The following is a 24094-nucleotide window of genomic DNA, read 5'->3' as shown; positions in this document are numbered from 1 at the left end:
AAAAATAGTATCATAGCTTCCACTTCATAGCTTATTCAAACATTGCAAATGATCCTCTAAAAGGCAGCCCGCAGACACAAAAATAGCAAGAATTAATCTATAAAATTACTTGTATAGGAAACATGCAATAGTGAAAATGTCAAATTGATTTGAAATTTAAGATCTTAATGACTCTGAACAGTTCTTAATGTACATTTAACTTGGGCTTTGTCTAAAAATCACATAATACCATTTTCATTTCCTCATATATAAGTTTGAAGTGACAGAACTAATATTGAGGTTCAAAGAAGGTTGTTGCTCATATGGTGGTTTTTATTTCTGAGGTCTCCACAGATTGGGTCCCTTTCTCTTACCTTTTTTTTTTTTTTTTCCCCTCTTTTATTTCTTACTCTTCCTCATTAGTTAATTAGTTGGTCTGTTTTGTGCACTTCCTTTCTGTCTTTTTATAGGTTATCCTGTCGCTTCAGTTGTGTTCGACTCTGTGTGACCCCATGGATGGCAGCTCACCAGGCTCCTCTGTCCCTGGGATTCTCCAGGCAAGAATACTGGAGTGGATTGCCATTTCCTTCTCCATTATAGGCTATGAGTTATAGTTATTCTAAAGGAAATAGAAATATGCGTATAATAGCCAATGAGTAAATACATCTTAAGAAAAATATAAAAGGATATCAGAAGAAAAAAATAAATGAACATCGAATCAGAGAAGGTAGAGTGGAGGATATAAGGCCTCAACTAATGTCTATATCCTCCACTCAACCTTCTCTGATTTGACAATGGAAAAGAAGAAGAAAAATTCAGACTTCACTTGGAGTATGAAGCAGTGGGGAGATAATTACAGAGTGAATACTTAGAAAACAATTAGGTTCCATGTAAGGAAATTTCATGGAAGAAATGAGACTTGAGTGAGATTTTGAGTAAAAGACATGCAATTAATTAGCAAAGGGCAAGATAGATTCATATTTTACTGAAAGTCCATTCAAAATATTTGTCACATTGAAATTGAATTGGGCTAAGGAAATATGTTATTTCAAGTATAAAAACATGATACAATGAAGTAAAAGGACTAAAAAACTGAGTCAGATGATAAGAGTGGGGAAAAAAGGAAATGACATCCAGGCCAAGGCATCTGGATTTGAGGTAACTGATACTGAGGCCTTATTGGCAGTTACCTGTTTCAGTGTAATTTCTTTGTGGTAGATATTTCTTCAACTTAAAGCCAGAAAAATGACACTGAAAAAAAAAAATATATATATATAGTGATTCACCAAATAGAGCTTTCCCTAGAACCATCTAACACAACTGAATTCTTATGTTGAAGTGCATGTGAAGTGTCAGGAAATTGGGAGTCAGATCCTACAAGACATGATACAAGTATACTCATTAGAAGTGTCATTTTCTTTACCCATAAAGAGCAAAGAGAGTCATCACCTGGAAATTACAAGATAGACTCCAAGTGGGGAAATTTGTTGAAGAGTTATGCAGTTCAAAAGTTAAGAGTTAATGTGCTCAGTGATGGTAAGTAAAATAGAAGCTTGGTATAAAATGTCAGTCTTTTGGCTGTACAAGAGCAGGAATCTTCCAAAGAAGTTACCTAAACTGTTTTATTCAGAAGTATCCTAAGTTTGCCACCCTTTAAAATATCGGCTATTCTCCATTTCCCAAAGCAGATATTTTGCCAAGCTATTATGTAATATGTGTATGTTTTCTCACTCTGAAATAACACTGTTCTAGTTTGAGGGTGAAAGGGAAAGCTTTGACAATCTATTTTAGTTTTGTCAGAAGAACTCAGGTGGCAATTGTCTGACACTCACTGGAACAGTCACAAAGCTATTTATGCTCCAGTGACCTAAGTGGCAATTTGCTAAGTTTCAGCAACTTAGCAGCAACTCTCTTCCAGTTATATTGCTTAGCAAGATCTTGTTTTCTTCTATCACAACCTTATCTGTCTAAATGTTATGATGAGCAATTAATTTATATTGGTTGGCCTATATGTTTACCTATGTTATAATGCACAAAATGGCCAGGTAAGTCTTAGAAAAACATGTCAATGCAGGAGGTGAGCTTACTCTGACAGATATACTTACTTGATTTGAAAACTGCTAAGCCCTTCAGTTACATCTCGAAAGCTCACCATCTTTAAGGCATGAACATTCCAGGAGAGCTTGGTCATCATTTTTGGAAGGATAAACAATATTACCAAAGGGATATAATTTATCCATGTGTAAGCATTTAAGCATATATGTTATAGTCCACAAACAAATGGGTAATGAAGTACATTCATCCCCAAAACATATAATTGCACACCTATTAACTTTTAATTAAACAAGCCCCTCAAATTATCTTTTAATTTACATTTTATTTATGTTTTAATTGCTGGAAAATTTTTTTGCAATTTCATGTTGGTTTCTATCATACAAGGAAGTTAATCAGTTGTAAATATATACATATATATATATATATATATCCCTTCCTTTCTGAGCCTCCCTCCCCTCCCTCATCTCACCCATATAGGTCATCACAGAGCACCAGCCTGAGCTCTCTGTGTTGTTTAACAACTTCCCACTATCTGTTTTACACATGATAGTGTATATATGTCAATGTTATAATCTCAATTCATCCCATTCTCACCTTCCCCCACTGAATCCACAAGATCATTGTCTACTAAGTTCAGCAGTACAATTTTACTAGATCCCATATATATGCATTAATATGCAATACTTGTTTTTCTCTTTCTGTCTGTTTTGTTGGAAGTTTTAACTTTTGTCTTAGGTTTGAAAGATTCTTTAACAAAAGAAACCACTCATTACACCCAAATAAATAATTTCAATATTTTAATAAAGAATTATTTAACTTACTTTCAATATACAATCATTTAAAGAGAAACAGAAAGCATAAAGGATAGTAACAGCACATACATCACCTAATCAGGCTGACTGACATCCAGACACAGATGACTCTGGGAAATCCAGTGTGGCAGCAATCTGGAGTCCCATTTGGGAAAAGGTCCTGTGCAGTGTGTCCACTTCATTAGTGAGACTGCAAATTTCAGTTTTGGGGGTTCCTACTTACAATTCTGGGCCACAAACTGGTATCATCATCAGTTTGCAAGCACCTCTGATTTTAGGCTAATATTTTTTTACAATCTTGCTTCGTACTGAAAGTCTTGGAATGTTGTTAAGTCCCAGATATTGGCCAGATGCCCTCCAGGGGCTCATCAGTTCCAAGATCCACCCACTCTTATCTATAGTGTCCCTGGCTTACTAGTAACAATAGGTGCATTCTCAGGCACATAGTCAGGGCAATGTCCATGCAGGTTAGAAGCAAGGTCAGAGGCCTGCTCTATTGTCTTGTCTCTGAAGCCTACTTCAGAGACTACTTTGGTTTAATTTCTGTGACACTGATTTACTTCACTCTATATAAGAGGTTCTAGGTTCATCCACCTCACTATAACTGACTCATATTTGTTCCTTTCTGTGTCTGAGTAATATTTAATTGTATAAATGTACCAAAACATTTTTATCCATTCTTCTGTCAATGGACATTAAGATTGCTTCCATGTCCTGGTTATTGTAAACATTGCTACAATGAACACTGGGGTACATGTGTCTTTTAGAATTGTGGTTTTCTCAGGGTATATGGCCAGTAGTGGAATTGTTGAATCAGGTGGTAGATTTATTCCCAGTTTCTAAAGGTATATCCATACTATTTTCCAAAATGCTTGTATCAGTTTACATTTCCACTAACAGTGTAAGAGGGTTCCCTTTTCTTCACATCCTCTCTAGCTTTTATTGTTTGTAGATTTTTAGATGATGGCCATTCTGATTGGTGTGAGGTGATACCTCACTGTAATTTTGCATTTGTCTAATAGTGAATGATATTGAAACATCTTTTCATGTGTTTATTGGCCATATATATTGTTTGTTTGATCTGCCCACTTTTTTATTGATTTGTATGTTTTTCTGGTATTGAGTTACATGAGCTGCTTGTACATTTGGAAATTAATCCTTTGCCAGTTGTTTTATTTGCTATTATTTTATTCCATTCTGAGGGCTGTGCTTTCCTTTTGTTTATCATTTCCTTTGCTGTGGAAAACTTTCAAGTTTTGTTAGGTCCCATTTGCTTATTTGTGTTTTATTTCTATTAATCTAGGAGGTGAGTCAGAGAGAATCATGCTGAGATTTATGTCAATAAATGTACTGCCTATGTTTTCCTCTATAGTTTTTGGCCTAATATTTAAGTCTTTAATCCATTTTGATTTTACTTATTTATTTATTTGTACAGTATTAGGAAGTATTCAGAGGCTTCGCAGGTGGTGCTAGTGGTAAAGAACCCACTTGCCAATACAGGTAGATGTAAGTGATCCAAGTCCGATCCCTGGAGAAGGACATGGCAACCCACTCCAGTATTTTTGTCTGGAGAATGCCATGGACAGAGGAGCCTGACAGGGTACAGTCCATAGAGTCACAAGGAGTCAGAGATGACTTAGCAAATAACCAATAGATGGAATTGCACTAAATGTTTCCAAGGTGGTTTTAAAAACCTCCTGAAAAATCTCCTGTGATTCTAAAACAATCACATTTCATGGAAGAAAAAAAAAAAAGGAAAGGAAGAAATTCTCATTAATAAAGTATTTTCCATATGGCATCTATATTCTTGATATGGGAACCATAAAGATCATTGAAATAGAAATCATTCAGTAAGCAGAGGTGAAATTCAACTCCAGTGACTATTAAAAACAACTTTCAAATATTTTAGTATAATGTATCTGGTGGGAGAATTCCTTAAAATGCATAATGTCTTTTTTTGTTCATCAGCTTCAGATAAACCTTACCTTACAGAAACTCATTGCATAAATGAAAGGGAAAGGGAGTACTTTAATTGATTTAACAATGGATCAGCATGTGTAGAAAACACAAAAGGTAAATAAGCAGCTTCCAATATCATCTTTTTTTTTTTTCTTTCCCCCACAGTGTTTTAGTGAAAAATGGTTTATTAGGCCAGTATTCACCATGCCTAGAGGCAGGTATAGTCAGGATAGCTCCTTCACCAGTTCTGTCTAGGTCATATTAAAGTGATAAGGAATAGTTGAATTATTTTTTTCTTTTTATGCAACACTACTAATATTTACATTTTTAGGTGATAGTAAAATTTTTTTTCTTAATATATGCAATAAACCTATATTGATTGGAGAAGAAAATGACAACCCACTCCAGTGTTTTTGCCTGAAGAATCCCAGGGACAGGGGAGCCTGGTGGGCTGCCATCTATGGGATCACATAGAGTCAGACATGACTGAATTGACTTAGCAGCAGCAGCAGCAGCAGCAAACCTATATTGAACACAAATAAATTATTTTGGTCATAGAAAATCCACATATCAAGCTTTTTCTAAAAAGAACAGTTGAAGAAATTCTCAAAATATATTGATCTTAATTTTGTCAAATTTTTCTTTTTTCCCAGATTTATTGAGGTATAGTTGCCAATTAAAATTGTGCATATTTAATACATTCAATTTAGTTATTTGATATATGTATACATTGTGAAATATTCATCATAATCAAGCTATGTAATTCAATGACTTTAAATAGTTACCATTTTGTTTTTAAAATTTTTGTTGTGATAAAACTTGAGATCTAACTTTTAGCAAATGTCAAGTATACAATACACTATTATAATTATAGTCAAACTGTTATACATTGATATATGTGCTCAGTCACTAAGTTGTGACCAACTCTTTTCAACTCCATGGACTATAACCCTCCAGGTTCCTCTGTCCGTAGAATTTTTCCAGGCAAGAATACTGGAGTGGTTTGCAATTTCCTTCTCCAGGGATACATTGATATATAGGGTGATGTAAAAAGAGCAATTCTGGCTGGGGACTAGAAAAAGAGGATGAAAACTTTAGGACAAGCACTGAGAAAACCAACCAGTATTAAGGCACAGAAACTATGAAAGGAAGAGGGGAACACAATGTTAGAAAACTTTGAAAGTCAACTTTATGTAATATTAAGAAAAGTTATTTGGAGACTAAAGAGTTCACTCTTGCCCAGTACAAGGCAGAGGACAGAGTGGCTCATTTCTGCTCTCCAATCCTCCGCTCCTTTCAGGGGCTGTTGAAAATCAGCAGCTGCAAGAGCACATGATTTAATCTTTGTATGGATCGTTGGCAAGGGTCAATGGCAAGTGCCGGTTTGTAGCTGGCACATGTATATATGTTATTAAGCTATTCTTTAATTTTTTTCTGTTAGTTGGTCTCATGCCAATTTAATAATTAGACCAGCCAGAATTAGGATAGAAGAAAATTTCATCCTCCCTAACACAAGGTTTTGTTTTCATTTATATACCCTGAGCTATATAAATGAATTTATATATCCAGTTGAGCTATTTAAAATCCTTAAAGATGATGCCATGAAAGTGCTGCACTCAATATGCCATCAAATTTGGAAAACTCAGCAGGGGCAACAGGACTGGAAAAGGTCAATTTTCATTCCAATCCCAAAGAAAGACAATGCCAAAGAATGCTCAAACTACTGCACAATGCACTCATCTCACAAGCTAGTAAAGTACTGCTCAAACTTCTCCAAGCCAGGCTTCAACAGTACATGAACTGTGAACTTTCAGATGTACAAGCTGGTTTTAGAAGAGGCAGAGGAACCAGAGATCAAATTGCCAACATCTGCTGGATTATCAAAAAAGCGAGAGAGTTTCAGAAAAACATCTATTTCTGCTTTATTGACTATGCCAAAGCCTTGACTTTGTGCATCACCACAAACTCTAGAAAATTTTTAAAGAGATGGGGATACCAGGGCATCTGACCTGCCTATTGAGAAATTTATATGCAGGTCAGGAAGAAACAGAACTGGACATGGAACAAAAGACTGGTTCCAAATAGGGAAAGGAGTAGGCCAAGGCTGTATATTGTCACCCTGCTTATTTAACTGATATGCAGAGTGAAAGTGAAAGAAAGTAAAGTTGCTCAGTCGTGTCCGACTCTTTGCGACCCCATGGACTGTAGCCTACCAGGCGCCTCCCTCCATGGGACTCTCCAGGCAAGAGTACCGGAGTGGGTTGCCATTTTCCTTCTCCAGGGGATCTTCCCAACCCAGAGATCGAACCTGGGTCTCCTGCATTCCAGGCAGACGCTTTAACCTCTGAGCCACCAGGGACTCCAGAGTACATATGCAGAGTATCGCATGAGAAAAGCTGAGCTGGAAGAAGCACAAGCTGGAATCAAGATTGCCAGGAGAAATATCAATAACCTCAGATATGCAGATGACACCACCGTTACGGCAGAAAGTGAAGAAGAACTAAAGCCTCTTGATGAAAGTGAAAGAAGAGAATGAAAAAGTTGGCTTAAAGCTCAACATTCAGAAAACTAAGATCATGGCATCTGGTCCCATCACTTCATGGCAAATAAATAGGGAAACAGTGGAAACAGTGACAGACTTTATTTTGGGGGGCTCCCACATCATTGCAGATGGTGAGATTAATGCAGCTATGACATTTCATGCAGCCATGAAATTAAAAAACGCTTACTCCTTGGAAGGAAAGTTATGAACAACCTAGACAGCATATTAAAAAACAGAGATATTTCTTTGTCAACAAAGGTCTGTCTAGTCAAGGCTTTGGTTTTCCCAGTAGTCATGTATGGATGTGAGAATTGGACTGTGAAGAAAGCTGAGAGCCAAAGAATTGATGCTTTTGAACTGTGGTGTTGGAGAAGACTCTTGAGAGTCCCTTGGACTTCAAGGAGATCCAACCAGTCCATCCTAAAGGAAATCAGTCCTGAGTATTTTTTGAAAGGAGTGATGCTGAAGTTGAAACTTCAATACTTTAGCCACCTGATGTTAAGAAATGACTCATTCGAAAATACCTTGATGCTGGGAAAGATTGAAGGTGGGAGGAGAAGGGGACAACAGAGGATGAGATGGCTGGATGGCATCACTTACTCAATGGACATGAGTTTGAGTAAACTCTGGGAGTTGGTTATGGACAGGGAGGCATGGTGTGCTGCAGTCCATGGGGTCACAAACAGTCGGACATGACTGAGCAACTGAACTGAACTGATATACCCTGATAATTAATAAGATCTCAGTAGAAATTGATTGAATAAGGTTAAATTATAGGTCTATAGATTTATGCCTTTGAAATTATACGTGTTAGCATGAATGCACAAATCCTTCTTCCAAGTAGACAACATATAGATAATGATTTTCTATATAAATGTATAGGAGGGTATCCTTACCATCCTACGTGTTTGAATAAAATTAGAATCACTACTCTTGGTGCAACCTGAGGTTCCCATCAATATTTGCTTCAATGTTCTGAAAGTCTTTCTTATTGTCTCTCAAGAGTTTATGTATCTTTTGTTCTTTTCCTCCATCCACTCCAGTTGACATTCACTAGTAGTAAAGAATCCTGGTTGCCTTTTCCTACTGTAGTAACAATGATATCCCTCAAGATGTCTCTGTACACGCAAACTGTAAAGGCAGTATTTCTTGGAGGGAAAGGTACATTGTCTTGGACTTTGGTGGAGATGTTTTTATTGCTACAATGTTAGGAAGTAAATTTGCATAAGTGAGCAGGTGCCAAAAATGTTAGATATTCTGCAATGCAAAGAACAAACATAATAATGAGCAACTGTCTTGTATACTGTATGCATTGTAAGTGTTCTGATAGACATTTATGCATATGAAATATCTAGTATAATTATCAGAATTTAGAACCTAAGTCTGTGTTAAAGAGGAATCCAAACTTTTACATTCACAGTGATCCTATACATAAGTTTAAAATTCAGAATATTTTATTATGTAATCTAGTAAAATCTATAAAAAAGATTTTATTATTTTATTTAAATATCTGAGTATTTACATATTTAAATATGTATCAATGAATTATAAATTGCATTTTTACTGATTTTGTATATTACAATTAAGTTATATTGATTTGCAAAGGTGGAATTTATTCAAGGAAGTAAAACATAATTTCTCTAAATATTTGCAGTAGAAAGGAAATGTCGGTTATATATAGTTGTGAATCCTTGCCCTAGAGAGATATCACAAAATAATTAGTGTTTTGAAGCAGTACTATGTTCTAGAGTTAATGGAAAAGAATTGTCTGTGCTTCTTTTTGTGGCAAAGGAATGGTTTTATTCAGAACTCTTCCTTTGGCTGTGACTTGCATCCTCTTTCTTGTGGTTCAAATGGGACCATGTCTTCAATATGTGGGAGGTTGGGAGGAGATAAATTTCTGAGGTTTTTGCTAAATTTTCATACAATATTTTTGGCCTAAAAAATGACTTAGATTTATCTTTAAGTGGAAGATAGATATTCTCTTTAAAATGATCTGACTTTGCTATGGAGTGGTCAGCTATATTTAAATCTCAGTTTGGCTCAAGATGTGGAAGGAACTCCCCTGGTCAGTGCTCCCAATGCAGGGGACCTGAATGTGATCTGTGGTTGGGGAACAGGTATCCAGTCCCATCACTTCATCAAAATAGATGGGGATAAAATGGAAAAAGTATCAAACTTTATTTTTTCAGCTCCAAAATCACCATGGGCAGTGACTGTAGTCATGAAATTAAAAGACAGTTGCTCATTGAAAGAAAAGCTATGACAAACATAGAATGCATTAAAAAGCAGAGAGATCACTTCACTGACAAATGTCCATCTAGTCAAAACTATGTTGTTTTTTTTTTCCAGTAGTTATGTATATATGGATGTGAGAATTGGAACATAAAGAAGGCTGAGAGCCAAAGAATTGATGCTTTGGAACTGGTGCTGGAGAAGATCCTTGAGAGTCCCTTGGACTGCAAGGAGATCAAAGCAGTCAATCCTAAAGGAAATCAACCCTGAATATTCATTGGAAGGACTGATGCTGAAGCTGAAGCTCCAATACTTTAGCCACCTAATGCAAAGTGTTGATGCATTGGAAAAGACCTTGAGGCTGGGAAAGATTGAGGGCAGGAGGAGAAGGGGGCGACAGAAGATAATATGGTTGGATGGCATCACTGACTCAGAGGACATGAGTTTGAGCAAACTCTGGGAAGTAATGAAGGACAGGGAAGCCTGGCATGCTGCAGTCCATGAGGTTGCAAAGAGTTGGACATGACTGAGCAACTGAGCAACAACCATGTGTACAATTCACACTTGATGATTTAAATCTCTGATTTTCTACCTGATCAGAAAAGTAGCTAGAAGTTACCTATTCAATTTTTAGGAAATTTAAAACCTTTAGGGGAAATTAAAAAAAAAAAATCTTTAGGGGAAAATGAATATATATATATATTCAAATGAATGTATGAATATATATAAATATATACATATATACATGCACACACATACATACATATTTTATAGAACTAAGATGGGTTTAAAAGCCTCTTGAGTTTCATTTATTGGTTGCTTCCTAATTTTTACTGTTCAAAAAAAAAAAAAACAATCTATTGACCAGTGATAAAAGGGCTTCCCTGGTGGCTCAGATGGTGAAGAATCTGCCTCCAATGTAGGTGACCCAGGTTCAACTCCTGGGTCAGGGAGATCTCCTGGAGATGGAAATGGCAACCCACTCCGGTATTCTTTCCTGGCTAGAGACTGTTGGCCTACTGTCCATGGGGTTGCAAAGAGTCAGATATGACTGAGCGACAGACAAACACACAGTGATTAAAAAGTGGCAATGCGATTAGTCTTTGGTGTTAATGAATATATACATAACCCCCCAAACAAAATCCTCTGAGGAATTTTTTCCCCTAGAAATTATGAGGCAGATAAGTACTTTTGTATTTCAGAGATAGAAATGATAGGGGTACACTAAAGGAGACCTTGGTTGGTAATATAAGAAAGTAAATTGTGAACAGATATTGTGTCAATGTATGAGAGTAGTGTGAGGGTAACAGTCAGGAAGGCTAGGGGTCTCCAAACAGAAGAAATAGGCTGCAAGCATTAGACAATTTTTTTACCTCTCTTAAGAGGCAGGAGGAAGCAAACTACAAGGGTCAGATTTTTTTCCCTTCTCTGTACAAAATTAAAAAAAGGTTTCTCTTAAAATTCTGTGTTGCCATGATGACTCCTGCTGCTGCTGCTGCTGCTAAGTCGCTTCAGTCGTGTCTGACTCTGTGCGACCCCATAGACAGCAGCCCACCAGGCTCCCCTGTCCCCTGGGATTCTCCAGGCAAGAAACTGGAGTGGGTTGCCATTTCCTTCTCCAATGCATGAAAGTGAAAAGTGAAAGTGAGGTCTCTCAGTCATGTCCGACTCTTCGTGACCCCATGGAGTGCTGCCTACCAGGCTCCTCCGTCCATGGGATTTTCCAAGCAAGAGTACCGGAGTGGGTGCCATTGCCTTCCCTGTGATGAAACCTGATTCCACCTGAGCTTAGCTTTTCTCAAACCTTGAGTTAACCAATACATTTTTCTTGTGGAAATGTTTTTATTAAGCTATGTTAATGAACTATGTACTTACCGTATACTTGGTCTTTCTTCAAGTCAGTTCTGCTTAAGACTCAGATCCCACAAGGGCTCAACAAACCAGTATGTTTTACTCATACATTGTTCTCCTAATCTATGTTAATGAAACTATATATTTGCTTGGAAATCTGCCTTTCTTCAAGATTCATGTCAATAGTTTTATAACCCAGGATGACTCACCTTATGCCAAAGTTATCTCAAAATGTATGTTGTGGGTGAGGGGCCTGGTGCCACTCTGAGTTTTGAGACATTTGTTTTCTCTAATTAGCAGCCTGATAGTAGCTATATAACATCTAGCTCAATACTAACGGTGCGGGGTGGGGGCGGGCACTTTCTGCCCCCTTCTGATGTCTATGTCAGAAGCTTTCTCTATCTCTTTTATACTTTAATAAAACTTTATTACACAAAAGCTCTGAGCAATCAAGCCTTGTCACTGGCACCGGATTGAATTCCTCTCCTCTGGAGGCCAAGAATCCTGGCATCTTTCATGGCTCAGCAACAACCTTTAGTAGCAGGAAGGAAAAATCCATCAGGACATTTCTTCTAGGATTTTTTAACTTAAATGAGATGCCTTTGTTCTGTTAGAATGCTGCTTAGTGAACCTCAATAATGCATTTCATTTTTAAAACCCTGTCACCAAATGAATGACTGTGCAAATAGACTAAGAGTTTCAAATGAGTCCCCAAATGGTCAATGGATTTTCAAGTTCTTAAAGATTTTCAAGTTCATCTATCTATCTATCTATCTATAGATAGATAGCTAAAGGCTTCCAAGGTTGCTCAGTGGTAAAGAATCTGCCTGCCAATGCAGGAGATGCAGGAGACATGGGTTCGATCCCTGGGTCAGGAAGTTACCTTGGAGTAGGAAATGGCAACCTACCCCAGTATTCTTGCCTGGAAAATTCAATGGACAGAGGAACCTAGTGGGCTACAGTCCATTGCAAGGATGGGTTTTCAAAGAGGCAGACATAGCCGAATGAGCACAGCATGGCAACAGCATATGTATTGATGTTGCCAAGGCATGGAACATTCCCATCACCACAAGGATCCCTTATATCACTTTGTTATAGCCAAATCTACTATCCTTTCACCTTCCCCTCCTCCTTAGCTCCTGGAAACAGCAAGTATGTTCCCATTTCTATAATATTGTTTTTATACCTAATAATTCTTCAGAGAATCACTGAGAGAGAGAGAGAGAAATGGGGCAATATATTCGTTAAGCCTGCACTATCCACTGGTACCACCTCCATGAATTAAACCAACTACAGATCAAAAATATTTGGAGAAATAATTTTAGAAATCTTCTAAAAGCAAAACATGAATTGGCTGCATGCTGGCAACAGTTTGCATAATACTTACATTTGTATTTATAACAATTTATAAGCATTTATATTGTATAAAGTACTATAAGTAATTTATAGATGATTTAAAGTATAAGGAGGATGTGCTTAGGTTATATGCAAACACTGTAATTTTATATAAGGGACTTGAGTCTATGGAGTTTGGTATTCAAGGGGGAAGCAAGGGACAAATATGTATTAGAATATGTATTTAAAATCTTGGTGCTATAAAAGGAAATTCAGAAACAGATGAATAGCAAGGAGGAGAACACTGTGGTGGATATTCAGAGGAACAGGATGGAGCAGAGGGAACCAAGGGGAGAGAGTTCTCAGAGTTTGAGAGGATTTTTCTAATTTGGAAATCTTTTTAAATAGTTGTGATTTAGTTTCTCTGATGGAAACAATGCATTATTAATTTGGAGGGCTCAAAATACTGATCAAAATATGTTTTACTATTTTTGTTATCTTTCCCTATAGCATTTTTGTTCCACTTGAGTGTGCAAATAGATTACTTTAGGAGTCTTAACTTATCCCCAAGTGAACACATTTTCAAGTTCTTGACAGTGCAATAGAAATTTACAGGAGTAGGACATCTAAGTCTTAAAGAAGTCAGAGTTCTGAGTGGCAGCTGCCTATTGACAGTGCCATCTGCAGCAGTGCTGAGGTAGAAGTGAGTCACTTTGGATTCTCATTCTGACACCATGTGATGTCAAAGGATAACAAGTATCAAGACAATAGAAAACAAAGAGTTTTACTTGGGATCTTAAGAATTGCAATTCTGTAGACACAGGTTTCGGTAGAAACAAAAGTACTCCAAGAAACAGGAAGTTTGTAACAACAGGGGTTTGTAACAACAACATCAACAACAACAACAAAAAATCATGAGATTGTTAAAGTTGCCAATGAGAGCTGTAATTGACTTTGATGCAAGGCAGGACATGCCTGTCCTTCTTGAGTCTCATTTCATTTTATTTTATTTTTTAGGGTAAGTATCTGATGAGTAAATAACCTTTCATAAGTTATTTTAGGGAAAGGTTCCAATAAGTATCTTGCATTTCTGACAGATGTTGTGGATGTCTTTGCTAAGACAAAAAGTGGACAAAGATCAGATTCCATCCAGGCTGAGATATGTATAAATCACATTTCCTCAATGACCTCTTAGTTTCATTTTAGACCATTTTCTTAGCTCTCTATTTTATTTTATTTTTTTCACAAAAGAAAGAAATAAAACTATTGATACTCATAGATGACTTAATTGTTTTTGTAGAAAGCTTTAAAAAATGTATAGTTTAAAAAAATCTCTTAGAATTAATGTACAAGTATAAAAAAATCAAAGCATAGAAGTTTGATATATAAAATTTTAGTTTGATTTCTTTATTTTACTTGATTACCTTCTTATATACTAGAAATGAACAATAATATTTAAAGTTTAAAAAATGTTTAGTAGCATAATAAGTTGAATATTTAAATATAAATCCTACTTAATTAATTTAAGCATAAATCCTAACAAAATAATGTGAACAAAGCTGAAAAACATTTAGTTAGACTGACAGAATAAAAACTGAGTTACAGTTTACAGGAGTAAACTCATGAGCAGAAACTGTCTCAGGAACCAGTGTGGAGTACAATAACATGAAGTATAATTGAAAAGTTACTAAAGGCTCAGAGTACACAAATCTGAGAATTAAAAAACTCCAGAAGAACCAGGTCATAGTTGGAACCCCACAATATTGTGAGATTTACCTCCAGGAGCTTGATCAGGTGTCACAGTAAATAGAGGAAAATCCCTTTGTGCTTTGAGCATGGAGAGAGGAAAACTAATGATTTTAAGCATTGGATTAAAGCACTCTGTTCTTCTTAACAAGATCTGACCTCAAGGGAAACTAGGTAACTATACTATCACTGTAGCTATATTAACTTGTTGGAGTATCATCAGAGCCTAACTGACACAAGGGAAGAAAAATACTCAACTCCAGCTGATTCTAGTTTTTATTTTATTATTATTATTTTTTTTTAATGTGGGAGAAGGAAAACACTAAATTTAAGTGCAATGTATCAATCCTGTTCCCCAAAAGAATGGAGGAAAAAAACTGAGAAACACTTGCATAGATCAAATCCAGAGGCCCAGGCTCACCAGAAGACTGAGACCCAATGATATAACTGTAGAATGATTCTTCTTCCCCTACTACTCAGAAGATTACTAAAGACCTACTATAGCAGTTCCTTTCATCCAATACATCATGTCTGACCATCAACAGATATTTACAAAAAGAAAAAAAGAAAAAAGAAAAATTGAAGAGACAGAAAACATTGGAATGAGATATAGAAGGAATGTTAGAATTTCAGAAATGTAAAACATGATTAATAGGCTAAGATCTTGAATGGATAAAGTAAACAGCATGTACAAACAGATGTAAAATATATGCAGAGAAATGCAAAATCCAGGGAAAAAGCAAAAATTAATGCTAGAGATCTAGAAATAAGAAAACACTAACAGAAATTATCAGTACCCTTGACAAACTTACTAGTAGACTGAACAAAGCTGAGGAAAGGCTCTGAGCTTGAGGAAATTTCAATAGAAATATTAAAAACTGAAAAGCAAAGATAAAAAAGGCAGCAAATTAAAAACAAATCAAATATAATATCCAAGGACTGTCAGACATCTAAAGGTATAATATATAAAATATAGTGAGACTACTAGAAGAAGAAGACAAAAGAGCAGCAGAAATAGTTGAAAAATTAGTGAGAATTTCACCCAAGTTTATTTTAGACACTAAATAACAGGTTGACGAAGCTCAGAGACTACTAAGTAACATAAGTCCATAAAAGCTACACCTGAATTTACCATTTTCAAACATCAGAAAACCAAAGATTAAAAAAAAAAAATCCTGAAAAAGCCAGGAGAAGAAAACACAGAAATAAGAATTGCATCTGACTTCTCAGAAATCATGCAAGTAAGAGCAGAGAGGAGTGAAATATTTAAGTCGTTAAGAGGAAAAAAAAGAAAAAAAAAAATACACTAACCTAGAATTCTATGCCCTGTGAGGCTATCCTTTAAAATCAAAGTGGAAAATAGAGGTTTCCTCTCACAAAACCTGAGAGAATTTGTTGCCAGTAAGCCTGCCATCCTAGAAATTTAAAATAATTTCTGTAGAGAAAAAAGTGTATAAGTCAAAAATCAGATCTATATAGAGAAATGAAGTGATGCCCAATTAAAAAACACATTATGATACCACTATGCACCTATTAAAATAACTAAAATTAAAAAGAATTACAAGGACATGGAGCAACTAAAACTCTGACACTGTTATAGAAGTATGGTAAATTGATATAAGCTGCTTATAAAATGTTTTGCAATTTCTTCCCAATTTATACAAGCATTTGTCATATCCATCCACTCCACTCCTGTTTTTAAGCAATATAAATGAAAACAAAAATTTGTACAAACATTTGTAGACAAAAATGCAAGTAATTTAAATGTCAACATGACCAAATAAATAAATTGCCATAAATACATGGGGTTGTTGTTCAGTCACTCATTCATGTCTGGCACTTTGAGACACCCATGGACTGTAGCATGCCAGGCTTCCCTATCTCTTACCATCTCCTCAGGCTTGCTCGAAGTTCTGTCCATTGAGTTGGTGATGCTATCCAACCATCCTATCCTCTATCATCCTCTTCTCCCCTTGCTTTCAACCTTTCCCAGCATCAGGGTCATCACCCCATACAGTGGGGTGTTATTCAGAGAATAAAAAGAGATTAATTTTTGATAAATGCAATAGCATGTTTGAATCGGAAAGTAACTACAATGAATGAAAGAATTCAAAAGCAAGACAGAAAAAAAAAAAAAGAATGTTCTAGATAATGCCATATTTCTAAAATTCCATAAAATCAGCATTAATTTATAGTGATTGAAAACAGATTTGTGGTTTTCTGTGAATGGAGTAAAGTGGTAAGGATCTGGATGGAAGGGCTAACCTGGGGCATGAGGAAACTTTTGAGTGTGATAAATATGCTTGCTTATTTTGATTTTTGTAATTATTTCCTGCACATACAAATGTCACATGTATAAATTGCATTTAAAAATATGTAGTTAATGTACATCAATCGTAACTGCTTTTTAAAATCATCATCAAGCTCTTTAAAAATAAGACTAAAAGCCATTGGAAACGAAAAGAAATATGACTGATCCAATAGAAATTTGAAAAGGAATAAAAGGAAGAAAATAAAAAGTACTGTAAGTATAAAGTAAAACAGGATTCACATTAGTACAATTGCATTAGCAATCTTAGTAAATATAAATGGCTTATACTCACAAGTAAGAGAACACACTCTCATTTAGGAAAACAAAGTATGCTAAATTTTGTCATCTAAAATACACTTAAACTAAAATGTTGGAGAAAAATTGAAAGTAACAGATCTGAAAAAATGATAATAGCCTTCAAATATTAATAACAACCAAAATTTAGTCTAGGAGTGTTAATAAATGGTACAATAATGTTCATGGTAAAAATAATAATAGCAATTTTAAAACCTAAAAGAGTCATTAACAATATAAAACAAAGGTATAACAATTCCACATATTTTTGTATATGACATTATCCTAAGTAAAAGTTAAAATAGGCTTAAAACATATAAAATCATACTTATCAGAATTACTAGCAAATTCCAAGATTTTAGCCCAATGTTTTATTGCTAATCAGATTTGTTGAATTTAGTCTCCAACATCATACAATTTTTATTTAAAATCACCCTAATGATTCTCAAGCACAGAGATGTTAAATAACCTGATGTCTTGGGATGGGCCATTCTCTGAACTAATTATGTTTCAGGGTAGAAGTACATAGAATCTTATGAAGCTGTGCTTTTCTGACTTGAACATATACCAGAATTATCATGATAGATTATTAAAACACAAATTAAAACTCACCCATAAGGTTTTTGACTTAGTAAATCTGAGCTGAGTCCTGATAATTTGAATTTCTAATAACTTTTGAGGGGAATATTCGAAAGACCAAGGATTATACTTCTAGAACCACTGATATAAAGAGATATAAAGTTCATGGTACTATTTAGTGGGGTGTCATTCCCTCCAACTGGCATCACAGGGCTCCAATATGTAAAGATAAACTGCTTAGGAAAGACTTATAAAAATGAAATTTGTATTTTTTAAGATACTGTCAATTTCCTTTTATTTCTATTTTCAATTAATGTTACTCTTGGAGTCACTATTGATGTATAACTCTCACTCATATCTAATTACATTCAAAATCTTATTAATTATACTTATATTTTAATCTTTAATTCATATGGTCTTCTCAATTTTCTTCTCACCTACTTCAACAGTACTTGAACCTTGAACTTCCAGATATTCAAGCTGGATTTAGAAAAGTCAGAGGAATCAGAGATCAAATTGCTAACATTTGCTGGATTATTGAAAGAGCAAGAGAGCTCCAGAAAAACATCTACTTTTGCCTTATTGACTAGGTCAAAGCCTTTGACTGTGTGGATCACAGCAAACTGTGGAAAATTCATAAAGAGATGGGATTACCAGACCACCTCACCTGTCTCCTGAGAAATCTGTGTGCAGGTCAAGAAGCAACAGTTAGAGCTGGGTATGGAACAACAGACTGGTTCCAAATCAGGAAAGGACTATGTCAAGGCTATATATTGTCACACTGCTTATTTAATTTTGACTAGATGGACCTTTGTTGGTAAAGTAATGTCTCCACTTTTTAATATGCTGCCTAAATTGGTTTTTCCAGTGGTCATGTATGGATGTGAGAGTTGGACTGTGAAGAAAGCTGAGCACTGAAGAATTGATGCTTTTGAATTTTTGTGGCATTGGAGAAGACTCTTGAGAGTCCCTTGAACTGCAAAGAGATCCAAACAGTCCATCCTAAGTGAAATCAGTTCTGAATATTCATTGGAAGGACTGATGCTGAAGCTGAAATTCCAATGCTTTGGCCACCTGATGTGAAGAGCTGACTCGTTTGAAAAGACCCTGATGCTGGGAAAGATTGAAGGCGAGAGGAGAAGGGGATGACAGGGGATGAGATGATTGGATGGCATCACTGATGTGATGGATATGAGTTTGAGTAAGCTCCAGAAGTTGGTGATGGACAGGAAGACGGCATGCTGCAGTCCATGGTGTCGCAAAGAGTCAGACATGACTGAGCGACTGAACTGAACTGGACTGAATATTTTCTTAGTGATCCCCCATCTCCAGTTTCTTCTGAATCTTATACTATCCATTTTGTAAACCTATGTGATATTTTTGAAGCAAGGTTTGGGTTATTTCACTTCTTTCTTCAAATTTTTGTATTTCTTTCTGTGCAGTTCGATATCTCATTTGCAACATAAATATATATGAAAAGCCTTAGTATGACCTCACCTCATCTACTTAATAAATATTCATTAGCTTTCAAGTACATGCAAGGCTCTGTGCTCAGTTCTGGTGATATCAAAACTGTTCCTTCCCTCATTAAGATAGAATCTACTGGAAAAAACAAACAAAAAAAAAAAACAGACATAGGACAGATGATCACAAGGAAAGAGTAGCTAACTATGAGTACTGAATATTTATTTTCCTTCTGAGTGCTAGGTCACTTCAGTCATGTCCGACTCTTTTCTACCCTATGGACTATAGCCTGCAGGCTCCTCTGTCCATGAGATTCTCCAGCCAAGAGTACTGGAGCGGGTTGCCATAACCTCCTCCAGGGTATCTTCCTAACCCAGGAATTGAACCCGCATCTCTTATTTCCTGCATTGGCAGGCAGGTTCTTTACTAGGTTTAATTGCCTTTCATGTTATGGACTAAATTTCCTATAGACACAAAGTTTTTCTTATACAGTTACATATTTCATATGTCACAGTATATTATTTTGCTTCCCCTGAAAAATGATTATTTCTTATCTTTTTAGTTTTACCACCATTTGGAATGTTTTTCTACTTCTCCTATTTGGGAACCCACTCATTTTTTAAGCTCTAACTGAAAAGTCTTTTTTATCCCACAAGTCAGGATTGATTGCTCCATCTTCTGCACTCCTACAGCATATCGAATTTCAATTTGTACAGTGACTTACTTATCAGTCAATCCCACTTGATGCATCCTGTGGGAGGGCAGAAGTTTTACTCATCCTCGCCAGCACAGCATTTTGTGCAGAGCATAAATTTAAATTGAGCTTGTTGAATAAAAGAAAAATGTAATTTAACCTTTTTTGCTTCCACACAAAATAGCAATTGGCAATTGCACTTCTTTTTTTTTTTTTTTTTCCTTTTTAAACCACTGCTATAGAGGCTTTTAAATCTATTGCTATAGAGTCTAGCCAATAAAGGAAAATTAGTCTTTAAATTTACAACACAAATTAAAGAATTAGGATCTCAAAAATATACTTTCTTAAGTGTTAATTAATCAAAATCATAAATAGTATCTATTTATAATTCTTAAGGGTAATTTTATATACACTTTTATGAAATTGAATTACATTTAAATTTATTTATTAATAGATTCTGCAACTGAACTGATTTTCATTTTTCTGCAGTATTTCAGTCATACAAGTCTAATATTTCAGCATCTTAACAATAGTTCAATATTCTATTTTTTGCAAAACAAAACAAACAAACAAAAACACAAAATTTTGGTCAAATTTCTGTGGTCAAAATCAACAGAAAGCAACTGCAAATTGTGAGGAAGAACAACATAAAAAGACTGATGAGTTCACAAAATGATGAGGAATTAGCTAAATCTTCAGCTTAATCTATGTCTTATTGAAGAAAATAGTGCAATTTGAAAATCTATTAGTGTACTAGACAAATTAATTTCAGGGCTGCACATGACCATAGCTGTTCTTGGTAAAATGGTTTTACTTGTCATCTTCATGTATTAAAATGCAGCTGGGTGGGTAAGGCCAAATTGTTTATCCATTATCATGGAGCAACATACCGTAAATAGATAGAAAAAAAAATAACTGATTCAGAGTTTAAAATTTAAAAAAAGTTAAATATAACCTGAAATAGCTTCAAAATACAGAATATGGTTGAAAAAAAGGAAGCAGTTCACCCACATTAATAGTAAAACATAAGTATAAAAATCAGTCTTGCTACTGAATTCCTAAAGCTGAATGACCTTCCAATAGTAATGCACATTTTTTTAAGTTAGGTTTGTTATGTTAGTTTATATGTGTGAAAATCCACACTTCTCAGGTGTATAATTCTATGAATCTTAAAAGATATATACATATTATCATTTCAGCAGCACCACAATTAGGGGTAGGATATTTTTGTTATCCATAGAAAGTTTTACTGCTTTCCTGGGGCATCTTCATTTAAAAAACATTTATTGATGTGTGCTCAGTCACTTAGTTATATCTAACTCTTTGCAGCTCTATGGACTGTAACCATCCAGGCTCTTCTATCCATGGAATTTTCCAGGCAAGAGTACTGGAGTGGGTAGTCATACCCTACTGCAGGGGATCTTCCATGCCCATGGATCAAACCCAATTATCTTTCATTTCCTGTATTGACAAGTGGATTATTTACTACAATAGTTTATTTAAAATGTTGCATAATTTTAGATGTATAGCAAGGAGAATCAGTTACATGTATAAATATATACAGTCTTTTTTTTTAAAAGATTATTTTCCCATATAGACCATTACAGAGTATTGAGTAGAGTTCCCTGTGCTATACAGCAAGTTCTTAGATGTTACCCACTTTATATATAGTTCTTGTTTTTGTTCAGTCACACAGTTATGTCAAACTCTGATACCCCATGGACTGCAGCAAGCCAGGCTTCCTTGCGTTGCACTGTCTTCCAGATCTTGCTGAAACTCATGTCCATTGAGTCAATGATGCCATCCAACCACCTCGTTCTCTCTCACCCCCTTCTCATCATGCCCTCTATCTATCTCAGATTCAAAGTATTTTCCAATGAGTCAGCTCTTCCCATCAGATAGCCAAAGTATTGGAGCTTCAGCTTCAGCATGAGTTCTTCCAATGAATATTCAGGATTGATTTCCTTTAGAACTGACTGTTTTTATCTCCTTGCTGTCCAACAGACTCTCCAGAGACTTCCCCAAGCACCGCGATACAAAAGAATCAATTTTTTGCCACTCAGCCTTCTTTACGGTCCAACTCTCACATCCATATATGACTACTGGAAAAACCAAAGTCTTGACTGTACAGTCCTTTGTCAGCCAAGTGATGTCTCTGTTTTTTAATATGCTGTCTAGGTTTGCATTGATTTTCTTCCAAAGAGCAAGTGTCTTTTAATTTCACTGCTGCAGTCAGTGTCCACAGTGATTTTGGAGCTCAAGAAAATAAAGTTTTCCACTTTTTCCATTTTTTCCCCATCTATTTGCCATGAAGTGATGGAACTGGATGCCATGATCTTAGTTTTTTGAATGTTGAGTTTTAAGCCAGCTTTTTCACTCTCCTCTTTCAACTTCATCAAAAGGCTCTTTTGTTCCTCTCACTTTCTGCCATAAAGGTGTTGTCATCTGCATATCTGAAATTATTGATATTTCTCTCAGCAATCTTGATTCCAACTTGTGATTTATCCAGTCTGGCATTTTGCATGATATACTCTGCATATAAATTAAATAAGCAGGGTGACAATGCATAGCCTTTATGTACTCCTTTCCCAATTTTGAGCCAATTTGTTTTTCCATGTCAAGTTCTAACTGGTGCTTCTTGACCTACATACTGGTTTCTCAGAAGTAAAGTGGTCTAGTATTCCCATGTCTTTAAGAATTTTCCATAGTTTGTTATGATCCACACAATCAAAGGCTTTATTTAATGTAATCAATGAAGCAGATGTAGATGTTTTTCTGGAATTCCCTTGCCTTTTCTACGATCCAGTGGATGTTGGCAATTTGATATCTGGTTCTTCTACCTTTTCTAAATCCAGCTTGTACATCTGGAAGTTCTCAGTTCATGTATTATTGAAGCCTATCTTGAGGGATTTGGGGCATTACCTTGCTAACATGTGAAATGAACACATTATGTAGTAGTGTGCATGAAAGTGAAATTATTAGTCACTCAGTCATGTCCAATTCTTTGCCATCTCATGGACTGTAGTGCACTTCTGTCCATGGAATTCTCCAAGTAAGAATACTGGAGTGAGTAGCCATTCCCTTCTTCAGGGTGTCTTCCCAACCAGAGACTGAACTCAGGTCTCCTGCATTTCAAGCAGACTCTTTACCATGAGAGCCATCAGAGAAGTTCAGTAGTGTGTAAGTGTCAATCTGAAAATCTGAATCTTCTGACTGGTCTTTCCCCACTCAACTTATCTCATGATGGATGATCTCAAGTTTGTTTTGTATATCTTTGACTCTACTTCTGTTTTGTGAATAAGTTTGTTTATACTTTTTTTTTTTAGAATCCACCTATAAACGATATCATATGCTACCTTTCTTTCTGTTGTCTGACTTAATTCAGTCAGTATGATGATCTCTAGATTCATTCATGTTGCTGCAAATGCATTATTTTGTTCTTTTTTATGGCTAAGTAGTAGCTCATTGCATAGATATACTACATCTTCTTCATACATTTCTCCATTGATGGATATTCAGGTTACTTCCATGTCTTGGGTATTGTATATAGTGCTGCATTAAACATTAGCAAGTATATATATTTTTGAATTATGATTTTCTCTGGGTATATGCCCAGGAGTGGGATTTCTAGGTCATATGGTAGTTCTATTTTCATATTTAAAGGAAATTCTATACTGTTCTCCACAGTGACTACCAGTTTACATTCTCCACAACAGTGTAGGAGGCTTCCCGTCTCTCCACTCCTTCTCCACCATTAGTTGTAGATTTTTTGATGATGTTTATTCTGACTGTGAGATGATACCCCACTGTAGTTGTCATATGCATTTCTGTAATAATTAATGATTGGATTGCCATTGCCTTCTCCATTGTGTGAAAGTGAAAAGTGAAAGTGAAGTCTCTCAGTTGCGTTCGACTTGTAACGACCCCATGGACTGCAGCCTACCAGGCTCCTCCATCCATGGGATTTTCTAGGCAAGAGTACTGGAGTGGCTTGCCATTGCCTTCTCCAAGATTAGTATTAATGAAATTCAAATCAAAATTAAGACATATTATTGAAGACCTGTCCATGAAGTCTGGCCAAAGAAGTCAGAAGCCCAAAAGTATACACTGTGTGATTTCATTTACCTATATTATATTTATATATGTCTATATTATATTTGTTTGCATTTATTCTCAAATCTATCATGTTAGAAATCAGGATTTTTTTTTTTTTTTTTACTTTTAGGGACATAGAGTGA

At 35.6% G+C, this 24094-nt stretch overlaps 1 non-coding gene across 1 annotated transcript; it reads right to left on the bottom strand.

Annotated features, from left to right (window-relative positions):
* Window positions 1–7092: 7092 nt before the first annotated feature.
* On the bottom strand, window positions 7093–7164 carry TRNAS-GGA. Its single transcript has one exon. It is a non-coding gene; the product is annotated as a tRNA-Ser (tRNA).
* Window positions 7165–24094: the final 16930 nt, after the last annotated feature.

Source organism: Bos indicus x Bos taurus, chromosome 19, assembly GCF_003369695.1.
Source record: "Bos indicus x Bos taurus breed Angus x Brahman F1 hybrid chromosome 19, Bos_hybrid_MaternalHap_v2.0, whole genome shotgun sequence".
NCBI lineage: Eukaryota > Metazoa > Chordata > Mammalia > Artiodactyla > Bovidae > Bos > Bos indicus x Bos taurus.
Note: the sequence above shows the minus strand (reverse complement) of the source record. Positions and strands in the feature narration are given on the sequence as shown.